This window comes from Aedes aegypti, chromosome 2 (assembly GCF_002204515.2).
Source record: "Aedes aegypti strain LVP_AGWG chromosome 2, AaegL5.0 Primary Assembly, whole genome shotgun sequence".
Lineage (NCBI taxonomy): Eukaryota > Metazoa > Arthropoda > Insecta > Diptera > Culicidae > Aedes > Aedes aegypti.
This window is the reverse complement of record NC_035108.1, coordinates 263073978-263091362: the sequence shown is the minus strand read 5'-3', so window position 1 is coordinate 263091362 and position 17385 is coordinate 263073978. Positions and strand designations below refer to the sequence as shown.

Below are 17385 nucleotides of genomic sequence, written 5' to 3'. Positions count from 1 at the left end.
TATAAGGACTGTATCAAAAATAAACCAACAACATTCGAGATACTTGTTCTCAAAGCTTAATACATTTTCTGTAGCGAAATTTCTGGAACATCGTCAATATTATATATTGTTCAAGATAGGGCAATGAATGCCTTTAAACGATTTGTAGTAATAAAAATGGATTATAATTTGCCAAATCTGCCCATTACAAATGTGATTTTTGAAACATATTTGGAGAATTCAATGATACATTCTAAACAAGAATTCAAACGGAAACAAATTGAAAAAAAAATATACCTATGTGAGATACTTTATAAACTACTAAAAACAAGATTAAATAATTCCAAAAGAAGCTTCCAGAAATCGCATTATTTAAAAAAATGCGAATATCTGAAAAACTTTATTTATTATTTGAAGATCTAACTAAAACAGTTTAAATTTTCTTGTTTGCTCATTTTTTACACTCAATGCTTAAAAATATGTTGAAAATCATTTCCAATTGAAAGCATAGTTTTTTCTCCTGTTTATCGATCTTTATTGGTATAACGTGGATCTATGGAGTAGCTAAAAGAGAATATGTTAAAAATTACATTTTCTTTCATTTTTGTTTTTGATCTAACATGCGGATAAAATTTCTTTAGATAAAATTAGTTTTGACATGTGATTTGAAACATGTTTAATGTATTTAACAATTTATTGATGAAAAAGTCAGCCATCTTGGCACATTTTTTGCACTTTTCATTTCAAATTTGAACAAAATGTGATTTTTGAAATATTTTTGTGCAATTCAATGATAAATTCAAGATAGAAACTGAAAATTTTTAAATAATGTCGATTATGTGGGAAATCATTTTTACTTTATAAACTACTAAAAAAAACAAAAAAAAGGCTTCTAAAAAACTTATTATTCAAAAACAAAGGTGGGTTTCGAAACTCACACTAATATGATTTACTTTTCAAAATCTACTATAAACATCTAAATCAGTTTAAGATTTCGTTTTTAATATGGATCGTTTCTAATTTCAAAAAACATGTTTTTTCCAATTTAGCGATCGTTATTGGTATAAACGTGAATTTATGGAGTAGCTTGAAGAGAAGTATACTGAAAATGACACTTTTTTCAATTTTTGTTAATTATCTAACATGCGATACAATGAGAAGTGTTTCATCCTTGGGACGCGTCGCTTGATTCCACGGGGACGGGTGATTTGAGCAGTATCAATCTCTGTAAGATTCTGAACACAGATTTTGATAGGTATTTTTACGATGAAGAACATTGTTGAAGACCGTGAAGCTTGTGAAAAAATGTTCTTGTGATTCTGATAGTTTAAACTGGTTTATGGACAAAAGGTCGAAAGACAAAACGTCGAAAGGACAAAAAGTCGAAAGACAAAAGGTCGAAAGGACAAAAGGTCGAAAGTGATTTGTTTGGAGGAAAATTTTTCCTTCTTTGAAAAAAGATTTTCGACCTTTTGTCCCTTCTTTTTTGTTCTTCGACCTTTTGTCCTTTCGACCTTTTGTCTTTCGACCTTCTGTCCTTTCGACTTTTTGTCTTTCGACCTTTTGTCATAGATTCAAAACTCAGTCCTGTCGCTGTTGTACAGAAAGTATGCTGATACTTTTTCAGTTGCATCAGTGCAATACCAACCGATTTTCATCAACTCGAAACTGTTACTTGGTTTAGCAACAATCATCAACGACGCGTACAAATTTCAAACAGGGCCTATTCCAAAACACAAATCAGTTTTTGGTCTTACTTTTTTGTTTACAGTTCTACGTGAATGTGGTCTTCAGAAGAGTTGGTGATATCACGGTGTCTCTGGTAGAACAACATTAATATAAAAAAAATCAGTATCGCTCAAACATCTACCAAATGAAAGCTTAGGCTTTCCCCATTCATTTGAGACCGATTTGGAAATGTTCTATCGGGGGGTCCTGAACATTTTTTTTTCAAAACAGTACGATGTTGTTTTTTGCATTACTGATTTCTTAATTATGGTCCACACAGTCATTTTCTTTCATGCTTATCTAGGTAGCCATGAGAAATTTTGCTACGAATAGTTAACCAACAAATAAAAAGGACTTAGCATTAAACCTTTTTTTAATCCAATTATTTAATCCATGTAAATACGGTCAATACGGTTTACAAATGCTCACTATTGTACATTACTACAGCTCGAAGAAGCTGTAGATCATATCCTTCGGAGTTTTCCGAAACCTTAACATGATTCCAAGCAACTTGAAAATCGAAATGCACGGTTTCACTGGCTTGTTCCCCGTATTTGCTTAAACCACTTCCTGTGATTTTACAAAACTCCGGGATATGATAGCGCAATATATGGAACTTCGAGCTATTGGGTAAGTCTGCTTCAATCCATATTTTCGAAAAGTTCTCAACCTTCCCTATAAAATCATCAGCCAAAATCTTTTGAAAACAACTTTTATGTACCTGATCAAATTGATCAAGCGCCTGAAATAAATTTTTCATTGAAAAGAGATAATTTAGAGAATAGTACGATAACTTACAGTTGCTAGCAAACTTAGATCCTCATTCACTTCCAAAACATGCCGATTTTTCAATAGCTCCTGACAGTTTCGGCCGGCGAATCCATATTTTCTGTGGCGTTGGCAACTGCTGAACCCCACCTGTGATAAACGAATTATTTTAAGGTTATTTTTATGAATCACACAATCCAAATGCTGATCCTCACCCATTCCTTGACAGTATTTAGATCAATAGAATCTACTTTTTTGTAGATAGTATTAACAACTCCTAGCGTTATATGCAAGGACGGTGGTGGGCAAAGATTAAGTATTTGTACGTCGGGTGATCCATTGAGCAGTGGCTCGTCAATACAATTGAAGAACTGCTTCGCCAGTTTATGGTCCGAGCCGAGACTTTTCATTTCGCGGACATCTCGCGGATGTGACCAAGTGTTCGTGGATGACCAGCTACATTGAATAGATCGTTTTTTTTTTTTGCGCGGTACAGATAATCGATAATCGACAGGGTAACCCCTCCTCCTCTATCGACACCAATCTTGCAGAAAGAACTGCCCAGGTCAACCCCCCCTTTTGCGGATTCGCCAGCGCGAGCAGTCTGGATGATGCTGTTGCGTTGCGTTGTAGCACTCGTGCAAATATGACGCATGCTTTCGTGCTTCTCTGAGTAGCAGATCGAACACAAGTTCAATTGGCACTTCCTTTTTGCATTATCGGTAGTACTGGGTCTACCACGTTTTCCCTTTAGTTTTGGTGAGCATTACATATTTCACACAAATAAATGCTATTGCTTCGAGTGAAATGTTTTAAATTGTATTTATATTTGTACAGTGCTATTTTCAAAGGTATATTTTGGTTATTGCACAAATATACTTCAAACGTGCAAGCTCGACATATTTTTGTAGGATAATACCAAGCTTTAATCCTGATGTCGTGGAGAATGTGCTGTTCAATAATATCAACCACTTTTGCTGATAACAGTTGCAGACACTGCTTCTTCAAACACAGTACGCAAACCTTCGAACGATTATCTTCATGGCTTTTCGGTTACATGTTTCAGGTCTCCTGACAGAGTTTAATTTGAATATATATTTATAAATATATGCAAAAATGTGATACATTTATTTCAATTATTAACAGACATACCTCTAATCAGCAAACCAAAATGTTGACACAAGCAATTAAAGTATAAACTTATCACGCGACACAAGCTCCAATTCTTCACCATAAGACCTTAGAACGCGACCACTCAAGCAACACTGCCAAAACAAACACAAATTTGTATCATGTAAATATTTGTCATTTCCTTCTACGATCCGATTGAGTTGTCATCATATGGCAAAAGCGATTCGTAGTATTATACTATTGTTGAATGAAGATCATATATGATACCTACCTCTTATTAAAATGAAAAAAAAAAAATGTTCAGGACCCCCCGATAGAATATTTTCAAACCAGTCTCAAATGAAAGGGGGAAGCCTAAGCTTTCATTTGGTGGGTGTTTTAGCGATACTGATTTTTTTATATTAATGTTTTCTACCAGAGACACCGTGATATATATTTTTGCTGAACATTGCAAATTGGAAACATTAGCGGACATAATAAATTTGGCCGCCATATTGGATTGTATCAGAAAAAAAACTGAATTTTCATGGCGTTCACAATCACCGATTTTATTTCATTGGAAATATGAAAAAATCAGAGGTGTATGTTTTTTTTTTCTTTTATCAAAAGTTATGAGCGATTTTGTAAAACATTTCTTATCGCACTGCTACAATTTGTGGTCAAAAATGGTGCTATTGTGATTTACGCTCACTGTGATGTATTTGAATTGTTAAAAGTTACTCTACAATATTTTACATGAGATACTATAAACCAGGCCTGCCCAACCTTTTTGGCTTCTTTAAGACATAAATGGTTGGTGCGTTTGCAAGAATAGCCCGATATGAACGAAATTAGTCTCAAATGAAAGCTTGGTAGTATATTTGTCTAATCCATGCTACAAATTTAAAATTTATATCAACCACTTTGCTACCGATGCAATGAAGTTCGAAAAATGACTGATTTTTATCTTTGCTTGAATCGCTAGCGAAGAGTTTGATATAACTTTAAAATTTTCAGCATGGATTAGACAGATATACTACAAAGCTTTCATTTGAAACCAATTTTGTTCATATTGGTCTGTTCTTGCGAACGCACCAACCAATTATGTCGAAAAAGAGCCAAAAAGGCTGGGCAGGCTTGCTATAAACATTGGTGCTAGGGCTCTTCCAAAAATGACGTCCTTATTGGGAGGGGGGTTATTGAATTACTCACAACATTTCACGCTGAAAATTGGATCGATTGGTCTAAAAGTCTAAAATTGAAGGTTGGTGTAATATCAGCGAGGGAATTTCACAAGCATCCTCAAAACTTTATGTTGAATTTTTCTTGATATTACATGGCAATCCAGAAAATTTGTTTTAAGATCAAAAGTTTGTTCTTTTATAAAGTTTAATAGTGGATACAGAATTTTAATTGTTAATTCCTTAATGTATATTTTGAAAGTTTTGTTTTGTACCTAGATTGAGTCTTAGAAACTTAACTTCATCTAACCAATTAATTAAAACCCCTTCCATCGTGACCTGTGTATTTTGTTTGAAACCTACAAAATAAAGAGCCATTTTGAAGCATTTCAAGAAAACTTTAGTTTTGGAATGATCTACGAAAAAATATCTATACTTTTTTGAAATCAACTACAGATGACACGCAGGCTTCGTCGTTTGGCGGAAACCCCTGTGACATCCACAAACAAACAAACAATTTTTGACATCCCTGAAATAACTCAGGTAAGTTAAAAATTGTATTTTTTCACTTACTTTTAAATAACAGTAATAACCTAACTTGAATTCGAGATATGGGATGAATATTTTGAAATCTAAAATAATAAATAAAAATTATGTCCGATGAATAGCGCAAATGTTAGAATTTGGTACTTTAAAGGTTCTATCGCAACCTTTCTCATGCAACTGTGTAACGTATGCAACGAAATGAACCGAATTGCTATTGAATTTTCATTCATCTACTGCTCTACACAAAGCACAGCACTTCATTCTCAACTACCTACGAAAAACAGGTTCATTCATTTGCATACTTTGCCACCAACTCGATACAACAAACCATACATTCAGATCAATCGATCCGCATTAGTTGTATGACACAACTCAAGCAATGCTGCCACCGACCACCGACCTCAGTTGTGTTGGTTCAGTTTTTCTATGTTTCTATGCGCTGCATGTTTTCCAACCAATCCCCTGCACACTAATCCGAGCATAAGTTATGCACTATCACGCGCCCATGGCCCATGTAAACAACTCGAAGAAAGAAGGTAGCTACAGCGTTTTTGTAACGATAATTCCCACAGTCGGTTCGGTCGTTTCGGTTTGGTTTATAAACGTGCGTCACGATTACACCAATACGGCGAGCAATCGAAAAATGCATTCGCGCTAGAAAGAGATGGCAGACTCGATACAAAAAAAATGATACAAAATTGCGATCGCGGATTTGAATAGTGTTGGTAGTTGGTCCCTATGCATCAACGCGTATTTTGTATTTTATGAGTAGTGCAAATTAAGTTGTACAGGGAATCTTTAATTATGAAAACCTACTAATAAAAAATACAACATTCATGCTCTCCGGCAACTTTACATATTGTATGAATTGTATTGGAATCGAAAACAAATAAATAAATTTGCATAAATTTTGCTAGTTGAAGATTTTTTTATTAATTTTGACCCAAAAATGACAAAAATAAACATCACTTATGTCCAATTCTACATTCCTAAATATTATTATTACAAACTTGTGCTCCTTTCAAAGATTGGAAAACACTGATAAAAAATGTTATAGAATCTGAATAGCAACAATATACTATTTTATTAGGCCTCAAAAAATAAAAGAAAGAAATGATTTTTTTCAGTTTATTAATATTATTTTTACAATATAAAAAATTCGTTAATTATGTGTAAAAAAAAAAATGGAAAAAAATCTTATTAAATTTATACCAAAATAATTGAATTTCTAGAAATGTTCAGGTGAGCCATACCTCAAGTTTTCAGAAGAGCACAAATCTACTCTCTTAAAAAATATGAATTTTACTGGCAACTTAATCGATGGAGCACTTAAATATTTCATGATTCAATCCTCAATATGACATAATTTTCTGTTTCTTTGGATGTATCATAATGCCACGATTCTCAAGCATAATAATACATTTAATTAGCAATGAAAAAACAGCGCATCGTGCAATAAAGCGTTAATGAAGTGTAAGAATGTCGCGAGACTTAAATTCGAGTTTCAAAAGATTTAAAATTACATGATTTTGCACATTGTCCGAACAGGCACACGACCGCTGCTGCAGCGGGCGCTGACAGTTGAGTTCAATTTTTCACAGAAAATATGCAAAGCGAAATAAGATCCACCGGAAAGTCGTGTTTTACATAATTTGCTCGTGAATTGTAGATAGACTTATTGTTCATTTGGACCTGCCGTTCAGTTTGATTTCCCAAAATCTAAATTACTATCGGTGCGCGAGTGATTTTCTTCCAAAACTCCAGTTAAACCGTTGCGGTGTCAGGAGAATATTATGGTTAGGGTTAACATATTTGAACTCACCGGAAAGAGTACATTTTTTCAACTCTGTAAAAGAGTACTAAAGAGTACAACAAATTATTGAAATCGCACTTTTTACTGATATTTTGTCTTAATTTACTTGTTTTGACCAATTTTAATCCATTTTTTTTACCAAAAGTCTTTGATTGCATTAATCTTATTGACGATTAAAAATCACACATCTTCTACCTAATACAAACATAAATTGACAGATTCATAATCAAATTCATTATTTTTTTCATTTTAATCACTGTTAAGTTTGCCTGGGAGGCATGATTCCTATGTTTTCATTATACATTTCAATAATATGCTTGCTTACCAAACTTTGCATTATAATTCTAAGTGAATCGATTTATGCATATTCATTATCAAAAATCGATTTATGCATTATCGAATATTGTGATCCAACAAAAATTTTAAGAAAGAATGTTTCGAATCTTTAACAATGTATGTTTTTAAAGGAAAACAGAAGAACTAAGAATAACAAATTTTTAAACCTTGAGTATGAATAGAATCTCAAGCTTTAACTTTGTTTTAAGGTGAAACAGTTCGGAATCAAACTTCTACGATTGCACTACAGCTTTAAAGGCACTAATCTCACGAAGAAATCTTCCAACAAAAGTGCACTTTTATTTTGCCACAAGTAGAAAGCTTAAAAAAGGAAGATCAAAAACATTTGCCAAACATTTCCTCAGTTTAGTGCTTTTGCAAAAGTGAGTAGGGGCAAAAGTCGGCCATTGTGATGGCCATCTTTGGATTCCGATATGTTTCACCATAAGTGTTGTGAAGAGAGCAACGATAAAGAGAAATCGATCATTGCAAGAAAGCCCTTAAGAAAAATCAATATCGAATTGTTAGAACATTGTAAAAGATTGAGTTTGGTTGGTTTTATTGTTTATTTTCGTTGTATTCCTGCAGTATTGTTGAACCACTGAATCTCCAAGACGACGTATCTGTAAAAAGTGCTTGAACTTTAAAATCTTAAACATAAGTTGTTGTAAATTGACCATAATAACTTCGATAATATTTGTTTATGAATAGTTTCACCATTATCTTTTTTACATATTTAACAAGATAACTGAGCGTAGAAAAATTTTGTAATCAATTATACCAATTCGATTTAGCTAATATTTGTTTGCTGTATGTTGTTTCAGCTGTTCCCATGGGAAAGAGTTTAATTTGTTTTTTTTTTCAAAAGATTTTTTGATTTGTTCAACAGTCGTCAGTGATATCTAGAAAAGAGTACAATTGACCCGTTTAGTAAAAAAGAACAGTACACAAAGTTTTAAGGTAAAAAAGAGTACGTCTGGTAACCCTAATTATGGTTGGATTTGGAGCGCGAACAGAATTAGTGGAAGATACATTTGCAGCAAAGTTTTTCAACCATATTTTAGTGAATCTGTGCAACGTGAAAAAGCCAGCTTTAAATTTGTCCAGCTGTCAAATACAATTATGGAACAAAATTGTTTGCAAATAAAATGAAATTTAATGTTTGAAGACTACAGACTACAGACATGCATTCCGTGTACGAGTAACGTAAGAAGCAAATTCTACACGATGGATTCGCTTTAGATGGTGTGAAGTGATATTCAGTGGCTGTTCAGTGCAATAAAATCCAGTGCGTTTATCGACTAAATTATGTGACAACAAAACCTCTAGAGAGAATACACGTCGTGATGAAAAGTATGTTTAAAACTTACTTTTACGTCACGGCGTGTATTTTTTTTTTCAGTGTCATGTAATTTTAAGATCGGACGTAAAATAACGTCAAAAGATTCGCTTCTTTTATGTGCATCTTACTGAACCTAATTTTACATGATATTTTCCAAGAGTGAGAAAACCAAACAGCCTTCTTCTTCTTATTGGCATTAATGGCCTCACTGGGACAGAGCCTGCTTCTCAGCTTAGTGTTCTTATGAGCACTTTCACAGTTAAATCTTCTATATCACTGTCTGTGCCAAAGTTGCCATTTTCGCATTCGTGTATCGTGTGACAGATACGATTATACTTTATGCCCGGGAAGTCAAGGAAATTTCTATTACGATAAGATCCTGGACTGACTGGGAATCGAACTCAGACACCTTCAGCATGGCTTTGCTTTGTAGCCGCGGACTCTAATAACTCGGCTTAGGAATGCCACTAAACCAAACAGAAAATGTGATCAACTGGTTACTCGCTGGCGGTGACCAATCGATCAGCTTTTCAGAATGAACGGCTGCCTGATTTTCCAGATTTGTGCTATTAAAAATTTGAGGTCGAATTTGGTTGTATACATGAGACGTCACTCCTATCGTACCATATACTCTTCCAGACCACTAGATCATTTTTTTAAATTGTTCGAGATGGATAAGAATGACGTCGTCAAGTAGCTGTCAGTTTTCGGAATATATAACCTCTCAATATAGTACACCGTGAATGTATCATTTTGTATGGGGCATTGCATGACGTTTTATAACAGCCTACTTGATGGAAAGACGAATTTTGCCGGGACCACTAGTTAGGTGGTCGAGCACACAACGACGGGAATGTTGAAACAATTGATTTTTTTGGGGATATAAGCTTCAGGTGTTTAATAAAAAGACTTTCATTGTTAATAAACTATAATATTATTATGGACCGATATGCCGATAAACAAATTCACAATAAAATTATCACGGTCGATATCTTTGTATGTAAAATAACAAACGGCTAAAAAACAAAAAAAACGCAGTTCATAAATGATCATGTGTGTGGCTTATCGGGGAGAAATACACATGATATGGACAAACTATCCATGATTGTGTAATGATTCCCCAATAATATAAGCCATCGATCGATAGAACCTGCTTGATCGCCAAACAGTATTAGGGCGCTTGAAACCTCCTTCCTTTTGGCTGTCTTGGTAGTGTCATTCTCAAAACACACCCAAGCCGTTCCCATAGGGGACGTTAGCCACAAGGAAGTGACGTTTCAAGTAATACTGTTTAATATGGTATGCCCTCTTCAACATCTAATCCAATTTCTCTCGCCGTTCCCTTACGGTACCTATCCATCTAGTATTCATTGCTTTCTTCTCCATGCTCCCTCTTACTTCGAGCAAAATGGACCGATATGCCGATAAACAAATTCACAATTATTATGTAATAATTTATAAATTTTACTTCAACGTTCTATAAATACCATTTTTTAACAGATTTCAACCAAATCGCTGAATTGTCATACTAAAACAAATACTTTTCCGATTGAATTCCACAAAATATTCCACGGTTGAATAATTAAATGTTTATAATTTGCCAATACCACGCTTTTAACAGTAAAATATTATAAAAATTACACTAACAATTGATTGTTCATACAAAACTACATAAAAAAAAAATTTCCAAAAATAGAACAATTGTTCTTTATATTTTGTACCGTAAAACGGGGTATTATTGATCAGCGGGGTAACATTGATTGGTACAGTGGGATTCCGTTTTTGGCTTGCTCCGTTTTTGACATGCTCCATTTTTGACACCCCCCCCCCCCCCCCATTTTGGCAACAAAATGGATCCGTTTTTGACAACATTGAAATTTGTATTGTTTTTCATCCTTGCCGCATTCCAGAGTGCCATCTTCATAAATATTTTCTCAAATAGCACCAACTGATAGGGCTCCCATACGTGCTTATTTAATTTGATATGATCATGTGTCCGCAACGTTACATGAAATCATTATTCTCTGCTAGTATTTCAACGAGAGCCTTTACATCTTTTCTTCACATTCACACTGTGTGACCAGCTTACTTGAATCTACTGGTAGGTGATGAAACAAATAAAAACATTTTTCTTATGATTTGGAACAGTTCGTTTGAGCAAACCACAACCACTGACACAATAGGAATACAAAGTCTATGAGCCACAGAGCTTAAATAATTATTGAATAATAATCATAAATTTATTGTGAAATTACATGCATTGCGTATGTAAAGCATGCCACAATATTAAACACAAATCAAGCAAAAAGTCGTGTCTCTTAACATTTTCTGGAATTTCATCAGTGTTTGTATTTCGATCCGAATAGGCCGATCAAACCATATTCAGAGAGTGTAACAGTTCATCAACCATTACATTTCGTGGCACATTACAATCGAAGAGCCCTATGAATGTTGATATTCAATCTCTCGTTTGGTACGTGGCGAGAGAGCGTTCATATTTTCTGGTAATGTGACTGCACTTTGGGCGATCAGGTGGCAAATAATCGTTCTGATGGGTTTTTCTTGTACATCATTCCATAGTTAACTCTTCTATTAAGTTATTCCTGGAATATCAGGGCACGATCTTTTATATTTTAATTGATACAGTAGGTCAAAGTAAGAGTTTTTAAGAAAAATGGATTATTCAGTGCAAACACAAGGTACACATTGAATACAATATACTGCATAATGGTAATATTTTTTATAGATCTTTATACACTGTCCGAAAGTTTTTTCAAAAAGCTATCTTTGGAAAACAAAATAAAGAAAAAATCGTACTTTAGGTCGAAAAAATGCGGGGAGTGCACTGAAGAAAATATATTTGATTCTTCAGTCATCTCTCCCTAACTCGACATTGAAGGGACCATCGAGTTAGGGAGGTATCGAGTTACAGAACACAAAACCAGTGCAACTGCGATCCAAGGGACAATCGAGTTCGCCATGAAAACCAACTTTTACTATGGTTCTCTAACTCGATATCGAGATACGGAATATCGAGTAAGGGAGATAACTGTATATCGAAATTTTACATATCCCATACTTTTTTGTCCCAAGTTATCCCAGGCTAAAATTTATTTCCAAGGGTACTTTGAGATGTAAACTAAAGGATCATAAAGAAATTTGCTGCACAAATTTGCATTTTTTTTTAATTTAGGGCTTTTTTAAATTTTCCAATACTCTCAACCATTTTCTATTAAAAACAGCTAAAAAATAATTCAGAGAATAACTGAATACCACTAAATAATTCATATCATCATTTCTATGTAAGATCTAACATTTATAATGGTTTGCACAACGTTAATCGCATAAATGGGTTACATGCATTATTAGTAACAAAACTTATTATTTCGCTATAGGTCCTATTCAAAAGTTAGTCTCGAAAATTTGTGTTTGAAAATAAAACCTCAAATTTGTATCACAAAACTCATAAATACGACATGAGATGGAAAAAATACTGCCTTTTTTTCTTTCGTGGCTCGTTATATTCCACGAACGATGAATGTCATGCGTGTAATGTGAATGCAGGCGGATAAATGGGTTAAAATTTTGTCTCGTGTATCAATCGTTCAATTTTCCAAAGCCAGAATTTCATAAAATAAATTACGTCATTCAAGTAAATTTCAGATGTGTAAACATATAAGCTATAACTTTGGTAGTAGCTAGAGAAATGGATGACCCACCGGGTTTTTCTAAACGCCGTTTAATCGAACACAGCCTAAACTACATTGTATTCTCAATAGATCATTGAAGCTTCTGAAGAAAGGTTCTGTATGACGTTCGATTTGGCGAAATCTGGCCATTCCTAGTAAACTTCAGAGATTTCTTAAGCGTCCTTTATTGTTTTTTAGCGGAATATTGTAGATTTCTGGCATTTTAAGTATTTCTGACAAAATCGTGAGGATTCTGAATAGGTTCCCATCGGAATTGGGTATTTCTAAAGGATGTCTTGCAAGTCCTAAAAGACTTTTGAGAGTTTGTGTTGGTAACTTGAAAATTTGCAGTAATGTTGCAGCGGAATCTTGTAATTCTAAGCGATACTTTCAAAATACATATCGAGCTTTTGAGTAGATGTCAATTCTTGTCTAACTTTATAATAAGCAAGATCCGTAGAATTCCAGGCAAGATTCTGTGGACTCCTAGCGAGCTACTTCATAGTCCCAAGAGTCTGTGGATTCTAAACGATCACCTCAAGATTCCATAGGATTCAGCGAGATTCTGAGAGATTCTGTAGATTCCACACGTTTGGTTTATACTAGCTCAATTTTAGACATAATTGAAACTTTTTCTTAAATTAGAGCAATAAGAAGCTTATTTGTGTGTTATACGAAATTATGGCAACTTGTGTATAACATGGCAACAGCCCATTGCAATTTGCCATGTTATAAACGTTGAACAATAATAAGTTCATTTATTTTATAATTGCCTTTTTGGCTTGTACTTGGTTTATCGTCATTGTCGTTAAAAATGAAGCGGTATAGAATGTTTCTATACATTCATTCAAATAATTATGATGACATAAACACATATATAGTATATTTAAATAAATATATACATGCATGCTTCATTGAAGCCGATCGCATTTTGGAAAAATTCACCGCAAATGTTACTGTTATGCAGTAAGGGGCAGTGTGATAGCAATGAAATTTCGATCAGAATTATTTTCTGACTATTCACCCAATATGCGATATAAGCTGTACATAATTTCATCCTCGAATAAGGGATGGTACACAAATTATGTCACGCTAAATTTCGACTTTTTCGACCACCTCCCCCCACCCCCCCTTTTGTCACGTTTTTTGTATGAGTCCTCTGAAAATTTTGTAAGGCTTGTCACGCTTGGCTTGACCCCCTCCCCCCTTGGAGCGTGACGTAATTTGTGCATGACCCCTAAGCATTTTTTAGTTTTTGGTACTTTTTAGTTTTATCCCATACTGCCATAAAATGAACACTTGGTAAGCCATTTACTCAATGCCTACTTTCGTCGAATGTTACAAATATGCAGTTGCAATCTCTGTACATTTCATTTCGTTTCTTTTATACCGTCAAGCTACCATTCACCGTGCATTTAAGAAAAATTTGCACTTCAAAAATGTATATAACTTTTCCAAATAATTTGAAGCGAATAGAATAATAGAATACCACCACGTAGCGTGTAATTGTATAATAATTCAGGGAAAAATCTAAAACTAGTGATGCATAACAAAAATTTATTCAAAAATTATGTTTGAAAATGTCATGTTAAGGTCGCTACGTACCGTTCTATGTCACCATTTACCGTGCACACTAGTGCACCATTCACCGTGCGTATAGTTTTCGTCATGATTCAATTTTGTATCTTGAAGAAACTTTGTTGATGGAGCAACTATTATGTTAGTAGTGTGCGCACTCATTTTTAAGAGTATTCAAATCTTTATTTACAATAAAACCATAAAAATTTAAAAAATTGGCTAAATAATTATTTTTTCATTAAAATTGTTATAAGAGGTTTGACTGTATTGTCCAAACCATCCCATATTCACTCAAAAACTAAATATGAAGTAGTTTAATGACCACATAACAACAAATCTAATATTACCAAATGATTTAATGCCTTTTACACCAATTCACGGTAATAGGAACCATAAATATTGAAAAGGATCCATTCACCGTGTATTTGAGTTTCGACTGAAAAACAATAAAAAAAAATCTAATTTGCATGAAATGCCATTGCTCAAACGATGAAATACATCTTACTTATAGTATCCACAATGAAAACTTGCAGAAATTTTGAAAAATTTCATACTCTATCGTTAAAATGATAAATGTGAATTTTTGGCGTTTCTACTAAGAGTGTTGGAAAATCTCACTATCAAACAGAATACACATGATTTTGACTACATAAACTAGGTTTTTCAAAATGCTATATGACAAAAACTACTTCGTTTCATCAGTTTTATCTTATTTTGCTGACAAAAGAATAATTTGTGAAAATTGTATGAATATTCGGTAGGAATTTGTATATGTGCACGGTGAATGGAGGCCGCACGGTGACTGGTGACTTAACGGTACTGCAGGAGCATCAAAAACTAACTTTTGAGCATCGGATGTATTATGAATTTTGTTGTTAATTATTTTTCAACTCATACAGTTTGAATACCGTTGTAAATTAAGCAAATATATCGTCATACAAGCTGGTAAACTTGCATACAAGTTGACTGAATTCGTTTATTTTCAAAAGCCAATATCTCAAAAACTAGACATTTTTGAAAAGTTGTGTAATTAGCGATATTTTTATGCTGCTACTTTATGCTTAAACTTTCTGCAAAAAAATTGATAACTAACATGAGCTCTGTAAATTATATAAGCAAGGAAATTAAAAATTCACTAAAAAGAAATCGCTTTAGATGACTTTGTTGTCAAAATTTTCATAAATACGAACGGTTCAACAAAATTAACGAATTGCTCCTTATATACATGGGACGATTATGCAAAAAGGTACAATATAAAGAATGCATGATTTTCCATAGGAAATCACTTACATTTAGACGTAATTCAAGCTTCAATGTGTATTTATACTCAATATAACTCGGAAAATAATAAAAAAAATTGTGAAAGCTTAGCCTTCATATTCGGCTTTAGATGCTATGAGTCAAGTTATTAACCTTTACAGTACTGGGTGCCGTAATCAAAGTTTCAAAATTCTTCCCCATCGTTCCAACGATTTTGATAAGTATTATTTTATTATGGCTATAGCGGTCAAGCGACTCATAGGTAAAGGCAGTCTATAGAAGATTTTTGCAAATGATGAATAAGTGGGTAAGCGTCGCAAATATCGTGTTATGGATTAAATAGTGATTCTGACCATTTTTGGACACTGGTTACCAGGTTCCAATAGGACTCCAAATGGCTGATTTTGAAACCTTTTATGCTGTTGTCGTACGATGGCTTGAATTAAATGACTTTTCACATTTAAGTGAATTGACATCAGCTCATGTACTTCCTCTTATTTCTGGCGTTACGTCCCATCAGATCCGAGCCTGCTTCTCAGATTAGTATTTCACGAGCTCTTTCACATTTTTGACCTGAGAACTAAGGACTGTTCACTTTATAAAGTGGACACTTTTTTATGCCATATCTTTTTTAGTTTTTGATAAAATTATAATCGGTTTTCTGTGCATTGTTTAACTAATATTTTACAATGTTATGAAAAATAAGATCTTACATAATGCTTCTGGTTAAAGAACAAAATAGTTTTTCTAAAAACTCCTAAGAAAACCTAATCGTCAAAGTTAAACATTATTTTTCACAAAACCAAAATCCTCATTTTTATGAACAAATTATATGTTTGTATCCTTTACTACTCAACTGAAGGTATAGCTTTAAAAAAATCAATAATATTCTACCATTCTCTGACATTAGGTAACTTTCGTGGTTTATCCATTTACGGCCAAATTTGCTGATACATCATCCTTTCACTTTCAAAATCAAAAAGCGTATTCAAAACTAGTTTAGATTACTAAACATACTGTATTTGTATAAACGAGAGATAAATCGTGAGTTTTGACCGCAGTCTTAAGTATAAATTTTACTCTTTATAGTCATTTTACTTAAGAGTCTCATACTTTTAAAATAACGTACGCATATTTTTAGATCCACAGCATATTTTAATTGTTTTTCTCCAAATATTTCAATCGATTATTCAAAAATAACATATTATGAAAATAATATGTGGAAAATAAAATCGATTGTATTACATCAGTGTTACCAATTTTGATGATTTTCATTGTGCTTTGAGAAGTCTTCTAAAATTATTTTGTTTTTCTAATGTGCTTTAAATGTGACGTGGGGACTGAATAAGGAACTCGATGAAGGCGTAAGTTATTTTTCACATCAATACTATAATAGCACTTCCGTCAGAAAAAATCTTCTCATTTAATGTTCCTTTAAATTTAAAATATTTTGCTCTAAAAATATCGGGGAAAAATGATTTTATTATATCTGTAAAATTGTTGTTTCAAGAATTGCTTGATTTTTTCCGTCAGACTTCGGATTAATGATGCTTTCGAAGAACAAGCCTTTTTTAAAAAATAAAAATATATATAGATTGTCGAATTTTACAGTCAATTTCTAACAATCATTGATTTCGATAGCCTTTAAAAATCAACCGTTCTTAACGTTTTTCTATATTCGCGTGAAATTTAATTATTTTGGTGAATATTTTATTATCATAACATTGTACAATACTGCCCATAACTGCAAAACAGTCACTTTCGACCTTTTTTGACAAAATGGAGTTAATACCATGGAGATTCATCAAATGATAAATACTTTCGATCAACTTACTGAAATCTGTGTGATTGTTCTGGAAAATTCGAAAAAAATACTAAGTTGTTTTGTCACATTGCTAATTATAACCGCATAACAGTCACATTGAAATTATAAATGGGCCTCGTAATGTGATATCAATGAAATTTCTATCAGAATTATTTTCTGACAATTCACCTAGTATGCGATATGAGTTGTACAAAATATCAGCCTCAAATAAGTTTCCTCCCATACTGCCA

General features: G+C 33.3%; 1 protein-coding gene across 2 annotated transcripts in view; it reads right to left on the bottom strand.

Annotated features, from left to right (window-relative positions):
• The window catches only part of LOC5570900 (protein numb), a 162637-nt gene that overhangs the window by 107570 nt on the left and 37682 nt on the right, over positions 1-17385 (bottom strand). The window lies entirely within an intron of this gene.